Consider the following 12,890-nt stretch of genomic DNA (forward strand, 5'->3'; position numbering starts at 1 on the left):
ACCTTGTGGAGCTTCCAAGATGTGATAAGACTGAGCTATACCATGTCATTTCCCCTACAATGTATAAGTACTGTGATGTATATGTACATAATACTTATGCATGACCCCTATCACTAAACCTTACCTTTTCAGTAGACACAGACTTAAGTCAGGGAATTCTTGGTACAAAGTAGCCCCATTTCTGTCCACTGTATGCCAGTATCATATATTAAACTCAAGTGCATCATATATTAAACTCAAAAGAAATTTCACTTTGTTGGCCTTGGCATGCAGAAGGACTCAGGTTCAATCCCCATCATCTTCAGTTAAGATCAGGTAGTGGGTGATGTGAATGACCCCAGAGATCTGCTGCAAGTCAGAGTACTTCTGATAGACTTTTGGCCTGACTCAGTATAAATCAGTTTAATGTGTGTTCATGTACTCAAAATGGAGTGCCCTCTTGTGGGAATTGACCTAGAGCTGACTGGCACTTGTATATTCCTTACCTATGAATTGCATTGTCATGTTGAAAGACGACTTGAACATGTGAACAGGGATGAGGAAAAACCGGCTCACAAACTAAAGTTTGTTATGAATTTTGTCTGTTTCATGTTTCACAAAGGCCGTTTTCCCACTCACCTTTTACTGGCGCCACGACCATCCTGACGCCGGCGAATCTGCCTGGATTTCGCATCAGAAGCTCCGGCGCTCCCAGAAGCGCCGGCTACTTCCGTCGCTAAGCCAGCGCAAACGGAAATCGCAAAGATGCAGGAAAACGTTTGCGCTGGCTTAGCGACGGAAAGCGCCGGCGCTTCTGGGAGCGCCGGCGCTTCTGTTGCGAAATCCAGGCAGATTCGCCGGCGTCAGGATGGTCGTGGCGCCAGTAAAAGGTGAGTGGGAAAACGGCCAAAGTTAAATTCATGGCAGGTCAAGTGGCATGAACTTCTCACAAACTTTCAAGCTGTTCATGGAGGTTTGTGCTGGTTTGTGAGTGGATACACTTCCAGACAGACTGTTTCCACTCAATCTAAATGTATACCAAACTTCAAAGCTACAACTTGGAAGGCATGTAGAGGAGCATCCAAGGGAGGTCGCCGGTGGCTTTGATGTCTCTAACTTGCACAGGATTCAGTCTATACACTCAGAAATGCCCTGAATCTGTGCCTGTCAAAATGACTGCCTGTCATTTTGACAGGTGCAGATTCAGGAGGTTCAGGAGTGTATAGAATGGATCCTATGCAAGTTAGAGACACCTTAATCATAGGGGATCTACAGCTGACTCTTCTCTACCTGCCCTTCTTGTTTGGTGAGGATTGGATTCATGGGATCTGTGTTACAGCCCCCCAAACAAGGTGCCCACAGGAAAGTAATTTCCGTGGAAAATACAGGCAGTCATTGGGAGGGAATCATAACTCAGATCCCATAAATTCAATCCTCACCAAACTGGGAGGGCAGGTAGAGGAAAGTCATGTGGAGATCCTATGGGATTTTAATGTCTGCAGCACACCAGGAAGGTCATTCTAGTACACTCCAAGAGGGTCATTCTAGTGAACCATGAACTGAATCAGTTTATTTGCCCCCCTGAAAGTTTGTGGCAGTTTGTGGTTTGCAAATAGTGTACGCCCTGAACCACAAACTGAACAGAACTGCATTTTCCCAGTTTGTGTCCATCCCTACATGTGAACAAGCCATCACAGATTTAATAACAGAAACAGAACTTTCCTACTGCTCAATTCACAGCACTTCTTTGGGAACTCATACTTCCATTGGGCGGCTGCCAAGAAGTAAGCAATGAAGCAAAGCCAAGAGATGTACATAGATGAGAGTGAAGAAATTAGTGATGTCTTTAACCATACCCAAAACAGTATCAAGGACAATTAGCTCTGACTATGAAATTCAATAAATAATGATTTTTTTTTTGGCTTGATTGTTCAGTGTTGCTCTCCCCTTGGCAGAAAACAGTATGCACTAGTACTGCAAACTGGTACTGCAGGAAAAGTACTTTGAGATAAGGGTTCTACAATAATGTGCATGGAAGTTCAACACACAAAATGAGAGGCCTAGTCCAGGGCTGCTTGTGTAGTGGTTAGAGTGCTGAAATTGGGTCTGAGAGACCCAGGATATTCAGATCCCCATTCTGTCATGGAAGCTTGCTGGGTGACCCTGGGCCAGTCATTCTCTTTTACAAACCAGAACAATTTTGTGAGGACAAACTCGGAAAGGGGCAGAACAATGTTTAAAGTTGCTTCGGATCCCCATTGCGGAGAAAGGCAGGGTATAAATATCTATCAAATGTTGGGTACTTTCTGAAATATTTTTCATAGCAAATTCCTCCTTTTAAAAACCCCATCCTAGTTTGCAAAAGTTGTGAGTTAAGAAACCAAAAACAGCAATACAACTTATGACCTACCAGCTGTTTGATATGCCGCCTAGTCTCTATAGGCCAGAAAAAAAAGTTTGCGGAGGTGACCACTTAATGTGGCAGGTGGCTTCCTTCTTCTTGGAAGCTACTTCCCTATGAATGTTCTGAATAGCTGGTAATCCTGTTATTACTTTTTCTTTTCCACTTATCCAGAAAAATATATTGACACTATTATTTCCATAGGGTTTTAACAACTTAATTTGAAATTTATTAATCAAATTTCTCCAAACTGCGATTTCATTCAGTCTCTCTCTTGCTCCCTCTCTCTCTCTCTCTCTCTCTCTGGTGTTTTCCAGACTACAGCTGCCTTTCAGATTTTTGTGGGTGTAGTGACAGTTTCGATAATCGTGCTGTCAATGCAATCAGTTCATATTTACAGGGGTTTTTTGGGGGGGGGGGGGAGGGTCCCATCATGTTCCCATCTGTTCACATTCACTCAGAGGGTTGATTCCCCCCTGCCCAGTTTTTGTTTTTACATGTGCTGAAGCATTGCACCATTTCAGCAGCCTCAAGGGAGCTGCTCAATCCCTGTTAAAGTACATTCCCTGCCCATCACTCTGCAACTAAGGGTTGTTCCTGGTGTATATGTCTCACCCCTTATTGGTTGCCTCTTTTCCTGTGTTTGAGCAGTCTCTCTGATTGGCTCCCCCACAAAATTTTGAATTCCTTTATCTGACTTGCATCAGGTACACAGCCCCAGTGGCATACCTACCGTACTTGACACCTGGAGAAGATCATTTTTTTAATACCCCCCTCCTTTATATCAGTGGTTCCAACCTTTTTGGCACCAGGGACTGCTTTCATGGAAGACAATTTTTCCACAGACCAGTGAGGGGAGTGGTGCTGGGGTTTTTGCCACCCCAAGCTGCCCCCCCGCCCTGCCCCACATGGGGGTATTTAAATGGGGGGGGGAGACTGGACCTGTTTCTGCTGTCTCCCCACTAGGTGGCCAGGCAGCAGAAGGCCAATCTGCCTCCCCCTTCCATTTAAAGACCCCCACTGATCAGCTGATTGGGTCCAGGGTGGGTGGAAGGGGCGGTGGGGCTGCTCTACCTTGCTCCAAGGTTGCCTCCCTGCTTCAGAGCAAGGCCACGCTGCCTCTTTCATCCGCCTGGGTCCTGGGTGGGTGGGGGCAGTGCAGCGCCTCACTCCATGGCCCAGTTGCTAGCAGGCCATGGACCGGTACTGGTCTATGGCCCGGTAGTTGGGGACCCCTGCTTTATATGACAAAACTGCCCAGGTCAAGGCTCAAGTGGGCTTACTCCTGATGAACTCCGTGGGGTTTATGCTCAAGTAAACATGCATGGAGAGGGGTGCTTCTAGGATGAGTCTGCTCCAGTCTCCAGTGTCTTTGCCCTTTCTTGGGGGAGAGGCTCCATAAAAGCCCCCTCCTCACTTCACTCAGCTAACACACCAGCTTCACACAGAGTGGTGGCTGATCTCCCAATAGAAGCTCTGCATTTAAGCATACAAACACCTACCCCTCTAGACAAGTCTTTAGCCAAACAATATTATTTCATGCTTCCATGACAGCCAAGGGCTCCAGGCTTTTGACATGAGATAGTTCTACTGAAAACCTTGAAATCTGCCAATTCATGCATAAAATAGATGAGGCTGCAGAGAAAATAAATGGGCAATAGTTGGCTGCTGGTGATCTACCTCCCAATGAATCTAATTGTTTGTTTCAGCTCAGGCATCCTCCAGCACTGAAATGTGTCAGCATTGGCATGAAAATATTTTTAAAAGTTTGCCACCCAAATCTGCCCTTTCTGCTTTTTGGGCACCAATCCATGAGGCAGGAAAAAAAATGTTCAGGTTCTGAGCAAGAGGTTATCTTGTGAATTCATTCCACAAAGGGGGGTGGGGGGAGAACAGGGAAAAAACAAGGAAAGGCCAGGACAGCATGGGGATGCTAATGAAGTTGTCCGGACACAGAAAATAAACCAGTAACATTGGGGAATAAAAATAGAACATGATGCCCCCCCCCTCTCTCTCACACACACACGCACATTCTGTGGCAAAAAGAGCTAACTGTTCTAATGTAATGAAAACCAAAATGGCTAGAGAACGTTTAACTCCATATACGGAGGGGGGGGGCACAGTTCTGAAAACTCGAATAAGATTTTTATACAAACACTTGAAAGCACTAAGTGAGAAAGGGCAGATGATGCCTCAAGGTTGCTGCCTGTCACACCATTTCTAATGCCACACTGGTTCCTCAAGCTCCCCCCCCCCCCCAATGTATCCAGCTGTCGTTTCTGCGTTGTGCTTAAAATGGTAAATTCTTTTAGGGCATTGTCTGTAAAATGCCTATTATAATGTAGCTCTAGCCTGCAAAAGGGTTCCTGCGCATTCATCTAAACATGTCATAGAAGACATGAGGGAAACTTGCACTGAAGTTCTGGATATCTCAACTTTTCATGTCACTAGTCCTCATAGATTTCTTAATTGCCTTTGAACTTTGCTTTTGAGCTTTCAGACTTGTTATTGCAGGACTGTTGTCCCCATAAATGCCTCTGTATAATCCTATTTTTGTGCACAAGTCTTAACCAAAGCCACCGTTTTGGGAACTATTGCAGTTCTCTCACAAGTCACTGTATTTCTCTGAGTAATCCTGAATTCCATCCAGAGTCAGAGATAACAATCCTGCTACTGTTTGCATGGTTGCTGAACTATTTTACAAATTATGCAGAATGAGATGGTCAATTTTTGGGCTATAATACTCAGACTGCAAGTAAGGCGTTACATTTTTTTTAAATGTTTGCCCATATTAAACTAGCCATATACTGACAGAAAGTGCAGACTCACTAAATAAAAATCAATGAAATGTTAATAGAACTTGTTTCCTAGTGTCAAATACCTTAATTTGAATCACAAATCTGCAACCTATCAAAAAAAAAAAAGGCTCCCAAGTTGCTCTCCCTCTCCCCAGAATAAAGTCAGAAAAGCCAGAGCAAGGACTCACCTTTAGCTGCTTTTGTGGCTGTACAGCAGCAGCACGTAGAAATGGCCGTATGTCCTGGCTGCATGGTCAGGAACCCATGGGCAGGGTCCAGCAGGCAGCAGAGGCTGACCCAACACATCAGATCGGCATCAACAGGGCAGGCGGGGGGGAGAGCGGTAGACAGTCCTGGGAGCTCCCCTTCCCACCCCCTTCTCTATTCAGAGTGGCAGCTGCTGGGCTCCCATCCTCTGTGTGTTTTGCAGTTTTTTCCCTTGCACCCTCCCTGCAATTTGGTTGCTATGGATTTTGTGTTTTAGTATTTTTATTGTGAAGTTTCTTTGTCACAGCTTTCTTGTGGTTTGGGCACTGAGGCAGATCCTTTTGGGGGACAGAGCATGCGTGCCTGCTTCCCCCAGTCTACAGACTCTCTTAAGGGATCTTGGGGTGCAGCTAATTCAGCTGCATGCCCAGCTCAGGGGCTGTCAGCAGGACTTTCACCACCTGGTGGCCAGGGAGTTGCACAGTGCCCAGTGCCATGTGGGTTCTAGAGTTGCCACTCCATGATTTCACCCTCAGAAGGTGGGCTGAAGGGGTGGGGCTAATTGGGCAGCAGGTGGGTTGCCCAGTGGTGGATCTGCCCCCATGCTGCACCAATGCTACTGTGATGCAGTCAACAGAAGCTGTGGCTTTTATTTTACCCAAATCAAATTGTATTTGTTCTTTATTCCTTGCCTGCACTCCACTGAAGCCCTTTGGTCCACAATTTGTATCTTTGTTCTAAAGAGAACTGATGGATTTCCTGCTTACTGACTGCTACTAAAAAGTAGCGCTAGAACAATCATACTTACCAGGAGAGACAGGATTAGAACTCAAGATTTTGGAATTTATAATTGATCACATATGTCAATATTGCCCTCTTGTGGTCACAGTCACCTGCTGACTATAATGCAAGCAAATGAATTCGGGGAAACAATAGGTCTGAAAAGTTCCTACAGACCCCTAAACTGCTATCCTAAATATCCGTAAGTAGAAACAGGATAATTTAACTGGATTCTACAGTGTGAATAGTAGCAGCAACTGCAGAAGGGACTGTAAAAGTGCTGGCCTCTACTACACTCAATTACATTATATTATTGTAAAGGAACTTCAAAGCATGTTACATAGACCTAATATGAAGGTCTTCCAAAACTAGAGTTGGGAACAAAAAAAATGAAAGATTACTTTCATTAACTCCACTGCATTTCAAGCTAGAATTTCACATTACATCCTAGCACTGTGGTCATTTCCTATAAAGGCTGCACACTGGATGCCTAATATGGTCTGAGTGTGTCTTTAATTCCCCCAAAACAATTTGTTCTGCAAACATTTAACTTGACATGCCACCCTTATCCCACACTCACCCTGTGGTTGAGTGTGGGGGACGGAGGAAGAGGGGTTTGAGCAGCTTTGGTCTTCATATGCATATGCATAACTGCTCAGTTGCCAGGGGGAACTATGCAGTTAAGCACACATCACTTCCTGGAAGGAAAAAATGGCTGCCAGAAACGGGAAGCCTCCCTTCCTGAATGGCTGGAGAGTGCCATGGAGGATCTAGACACCTGGAAGTACAGGGTGAAACCATGAACACCTGTAAAGGCCAGACTTTCCCCAGTGCCTGGAAACTCCAGCTACAAGATGAGTAAGTACTGGGTGCCAATGATCGGGTAACAGGAGGCAGATGTCTCTGTCAGAACAGGGCACAGCAACTACATTGGATTTAACCTCCCATCTGACTGCAGCCAAACATTCTGGGGATTCCTGTGTAGATTTTTCAGGTTTGATAAGGTATGTGAGTATAAGAACATAAGAAGGGCCCCACTGGATCAGACCAATCATTTATCTAATCCATCATCCTATTTCATAGAGAAGCAAAGAAAGTATAAAGGCTAAGGCCTTTCCCTGATGTGGTCTCCTAGCACTGGCACTCAGAGGTTTGCTGCCTCTTCTCATCTGAAAGAAAAAATTAAATGTGCTTCCAGAACTACTGCTCTACTCTTGAACTACAATCATATCCGTCTATTTTCCTGATTTTCTCCTCCATGTCTTTTTTCAACCTTTCTCTCTTTTTTTTATTTAACTTACCTACCATCCTTTATCAAGACTTTCCTCTTGCCTCAATCATAGTATTTAGTTTGTCTTTGTTCAATGTGCATAATTTTTTTTTTAAAAAAATGGCTTCTAAGCCTGCTGCTGTTACTTTAGAAGAAGAAATTGGATTTATATCCCACCCTCCACTCCAAATCTCAGAGTGGCTCACAATCTCCTTTATCTTCCTCTCCCACAACAGACACCCTGTGATGTAAGTGGGGCTGAGAGAGCTCTCCCAGAAGCTGCCCTTTCAAGGACAACCTCTATGAAAGCTATGGCTGACCAAGGCCATTCCAGCAGCTGCAAGAGGAGGAGTGGGGAATCAAACCCAGTTCTCCCAGATTAGAGTTCCTCCATTTACAGTTGCCAAGTCTAATTCAAGATATATCTAGGGACTCTGGGGTGGAGCCAGGAGACATTGGGGTGGAGCCAGGAGCAAGGTTGTGACAAGCATAATTTAACACCAAAGGGAGTTCTGGCCATCACATTTAAAGGGACAACACACCTTTTAAATGCCTTCCCTCCATTAGAAATAATGTAGGATAGGAGCACCTCCTTTTGGGGCGCATAGGATCGGACCCCCTGGTTTAATCCTTTTGAAACTTGGAGGGTATTTCGAGGAGAGGCATAGGATGCTATGCTGCAAATTGGGTGCCTCTACCTCAAAAAACACTCCCCCAGAGCCCCAGACACCCGTGGATCTATTTTCCATTATTCCCTATGGGAATCAGTCTTCATAGCAAATGATGGAGTGTGCAGCAGGGATTCCCCCCCCCCCTGAAGTGGGGGAGGGCCTCCAAACTGGGAAATCCCCTGCCCCCACCTGGGGATTGGCAGCCCTACCACCATTTGGAAATAGTGAAGGATAGGGGCATCTTCTTCTGGGGCTCATAGACTTGGACCCCTTGGTTCAATCTTTTTGAAACTTGGAGGGTGCTTTGAGGAGAGGCACTAGATGTTGTGCTGAAAATCTGGTGCCTCTGACTCACAAAACAGCCCCCCTAGAGCCCCAGATATCCACAGATCAAGTCTCAATTATACCCTGTGGGAATCCATCTCCATAGAATATAATGGAGTGCTCAGCAGACATTTTCCTCCCCCCCACCTGATAACCCTGAAGCAGGGGGAGAGCCTCCAAACCGGGGGGTCCCCTGCCCACACCTGGGGGTTGGCAGTCCTATCCAGAAAGATGGGACCTGGGAGGAAACAATAAAAGGCCAGCTAGAGAGAGGGAAGTGTGTTTTCTCTGGGAATGCTGAGCTGGATAGAGGCTGCAGCAGGAGGAATCCCTCACCCAAGGGGGATGATGTGTCTTTGGCATTAGAAGAAGGGAATGTTTAGTTAGTCACATCAAAGCGGCTATGTCTTTGCATCACCTTAACTGTTTCTACCTTTCACTGTTGCGCTAATAATTAAAACCCCTTGTTGTTTTGAGCACTTGCAATAATCTTGTTATATTGCAGTGCCTGGGTCCTCGTTTCTCTTCAGTCAGATAGAAGGGGTTTTGTTAAGAAGGAAGATAGGGGTTGGGTGGGTGCTCTGGACTCTTCCAGACAGACCCTTACCAGAGTGGTAGCAGCCAGCAGAAGGCCTTTCCTGGTTCCCTGCTGTGTGACACTTAAACTGGAGGAAAGATTCAGATTTTGTTAAGTGTAGCAGCAGGATACAACCCTCAGGCGCCTAATCTCAGTCTCACCACTACTGTCACTGCAGTGTCATTAGCTCTGTATATATAACGGGCTGGATCCAGTTCAGGATTTCCATAGACAGGGGGAGGGCACATCTGCTAGTTCCTCCTTCCCATGGCAGACCTATGATTCCCTTCTCATGCTGTTCATGGAGATCTTCTGTTCACCACAGCAGCATTTCAGGGGGCATTTGGGGCTGGAGTGGGAGGAAAAGGCAAGGAAGTCACACTTTGCAGACAGAAATGCCTTCAGTCTATGGAAGTCCTCCAATGGACCCATCCCGTCCAATGCACAGGGTAAAGAAGGAAACAACAATGCATTGAGAAATAGAAAGACCACAGAGAAAGCAGAGATGGAGGGTGGGTTGACTAGGTGGGCACATTCCTTCAGTCAGCCTCCTTCCTGATCATTTGGACACTAATAGCCCTTCTAGCCCTGTTGCCCCCTTCAGCATACAAAGAGATATCAGGAAGGAAATTTTTACAGAACAAAAATCCCTCTCAAATAATGACACAAATGCTCTCTGAACCTACCTCTACCCAACACAGCCCTAACCATTATTTTATTCAGCACAAGATCCCATCAGTTCCAACTTGCTGATATGACTGTTTTCTGGTTTTATTTTTTCCAATATCAGGCAACGGCCCTCCATAAAGAACCACCTAGACACACTCACTAGTCCTTTCCAAGTGCAAGAACATCAGGCTGCACGTGCAGAGGTTTACGCTTGGGGAGAAGATGAAAGAAGGGAAGAATTGGATGTGACAGAAGTTAGTCACATCGTGCCTCAGTGCACTCCAGGGGAGCAACTGCCTGTTGCCATGATGAAAGCAATGCAAGGAGTGAAGCGGAACAGAACAAGCAAGAGAAGCTTTGCATGGGGAGGGGCAGAGACCCAAATGTCATTTCTGCATTTTACTAAGCATGGGAACAAACCACAGCATTTGGCGAGTAGCAGAAAGGCACTCCTTTTACAAAAGTCCACAGCCCCAGTGAACAAAGCAGCCTTCAGTCTTAATAGGATAATTCCTATAAGCTGGAGGTATATTATATGTGCCCTGATCATGATGGCTTAGGCTAGTCCAGTCTTATCAAATCTCAGAAGCTTACCAGAATCAGCCTTGGTTAGTCCTTGAATGAGAGATAGGGTTGCCAGGTCTGTGTTGGAAAATACCTGGAGATTTTGGGGGTGGATCTGGGTTTGGGGAGGGGAGGGGCCTCAGCAGGGTACAATGCCACAGAGTCCAGCCTTCAAAGCAGCCATTTCATCCAGGGGAACTGATCTCTGTTACCTGGAGATCAGTTGTAAAAGTGGGAGATCTCTGGGTCCCACCTGGAGGTTTGGCAACAGAAGTGAGAATCACTGAAGAATTGGTAAGAGGAAAAAGGCACTACCTCCATGCAGTTATGCCTCTAAACAGCACTACAATTATTTAGAACATGAGAATTCATACTATTTTAAGGATCATAGAAAGTACATAATAAATACAAAATGAAACAATCGCAGCAAGGAGCAGAACATCAGACTCAAAAGCCCAACAGGTAAGGTTCAAAATTGTAGTCCAATCACTCTTCTCTTTCCTCAGACAGACATCCACAGCTCCAGCAGCAAAAAAAAAAATAAAAAAACAAAAGATTCCAGGAGGACACCAGTCCAGATTCCACTCTCAAATGTACAGTTAATTAATTCTCAGACACACAACTAAATGAGCATTTCTGGAATATTCGGACCCCGTTTTCGCTGAAAGCTTCATCTAAGCTTCACATTCAAGACAAGGCATTTCTTCAGATCCAAAACTTCCAATTCTTTACACTTCCTAATAGATTCCAAGCTTGGAAATGCCTTGTCAGGACACATGCTGAACTAAGCAGGAGGTGATCAAACATAACTAAGCTCTATTAATTTGTCCAAACCATTTAAAGTCGTAGCTGTCACTGCATCTTGTGGCAAAGAGGTACTTAATGTACTGTACTATTATTTTCATTTTTAAACAATAACCAGTTGCTGCTTTCCAGTGTAGAAATATATTCCACAGACTATCCTGCAGGCCTCACAGTTTCTTGGGTTTGAACCAGGCAGGTAAGTCCTGTGCACTTTGGGCAAATATCCTACAGGAAAAGATAATGGCTTGGATCCTGCTGAAACTAGACACAGGCATAGGATTTCTGCCCACAGAGCATGATTTTGTTTCCTACCTCCTGCTCAAGCCCAAAATGGCCCCCAAATACTGCTCCTGGGTGACGGGGGACACCCAGGAACAGCATGGGAGGGGTAGAGGGCTCCTGTGGGAGGGGGAATTGCTGAAAATTGGCCCCTCTTGCACTCACAGATCTGTTCAATGGGATTCAATCCATCATCTTTCCCATGCTTTCAGTGGGGTTTCTATCAGGTCTAGCCGTAAACAGGGATTATTTCAAATTTTCTATCATTCATTCATTCATTCATTCATTCATTCATTTATTTATCGCATTTATATCCCACCCTCCCTGCCGAAGCAGGCTCAGGGTGGCTAACAACATTAAATATCCACAATAAAACAATAAAACCATAAAGCAATAAAAACAATTACAGTAAGCAATTAAAATTAACAATTGCACTTTAAATAATGAACAAATTTTTAAAACAGTTTCCTTGCTCATTCAACTCCCACCCCCCAATTCCCTTTTCTATTTTGCTTCCTTTGTGATTATTTTCATGCCATTGTCTGTTTCCTTGTACCAAAGTTTCATCCTGTAAAACATGTACTTTTCAATGTGATGCAAATTGTCTAAATGCTATATACATATAAAAAGGACTATAGATATACACAATACAAACAACCCTATAAAATCAGCAGTGAAAAATGGAGACGTGAACCTGTGGACAAAAATATCAATTAATATAAAACGGAAGTAAAGCAGGGAACTTTTGCTCAACCACAGCCAAGGACATAGAAGGTTACTATATCAGTGTGAATAAAAAGATCTTAGGGAACAATTTTGGATACAGAAGAATTTTCAGCTATCACCCTAATCTGTTGATAAACTGAGTAATTTGTTTGTGTTAATAAATTCTGGTGAATGTGGTTCACATTTTTATTTGCATAGGGGAATATTTTTGGTGCTGTCCTCCCCCCGCCCTCTCTTTCCATTTATCAAAGTTCAAGCATTAGTTTCAGAACCAGAAACTTGGCTATAGAGTTTGTGCTCATCCACCAGTTCCACGACTGACAGTCTTACTTCTTTTTTAAAATGCCTCAGCTATAGAGCTTGAAATTCATCCACCCTTTCCACAACTGGCATCATTATTACAAATAACCACTTCTGAACAGTCAATTCTATACGCTACTGTGGTGTGTTCTTCTGAGCCACACTTTGTGGAATGCATTTTAGTTTTCATGTTGCCTAAGCAAAAAGGAGCACTGAAAGCTCTCCTAGGCATCCCACAGCAAACATCAAGACCAAGAGAGAGGAAACAGCACGCATAACAACCCCCACACTGATTCCATATACAGGTTCTTAGTGTCTCAAGCAGCTTGTGCTTTATCATCATTCAAGCCTTTCTCTCTATACTCGGTCCCTCAGGACAGGCCATTTTTTACTCATTTTGAAACTTGACCATCCATCACTCTTTTAAAAGGGCTTGCCAGAGATCTGAATTGAGCCTCATAATAAAACAGCAGAGACAGAGAACTAATTGATTCCTATAAATAATGTTGAACTGTAAAGATATGAAAGGTGGCTAGAACCA

Source organism: Heteronotia binoei, chromosome 13 (genome assembly GCF_032191835.1).
Source record: "Heteronotia binoei isolate CCM8104 ecotype False Entrance Well chromosome 13, APGP_CSIRO_Hbin_v1, whole genome shotgun sequence".
Lineage (NCBI taxonomy): Eukaryota > Metazoa > Chordata > Lepidosauria > Squamata > Gekkonidae > Heteronotia > Heteronotia binoei.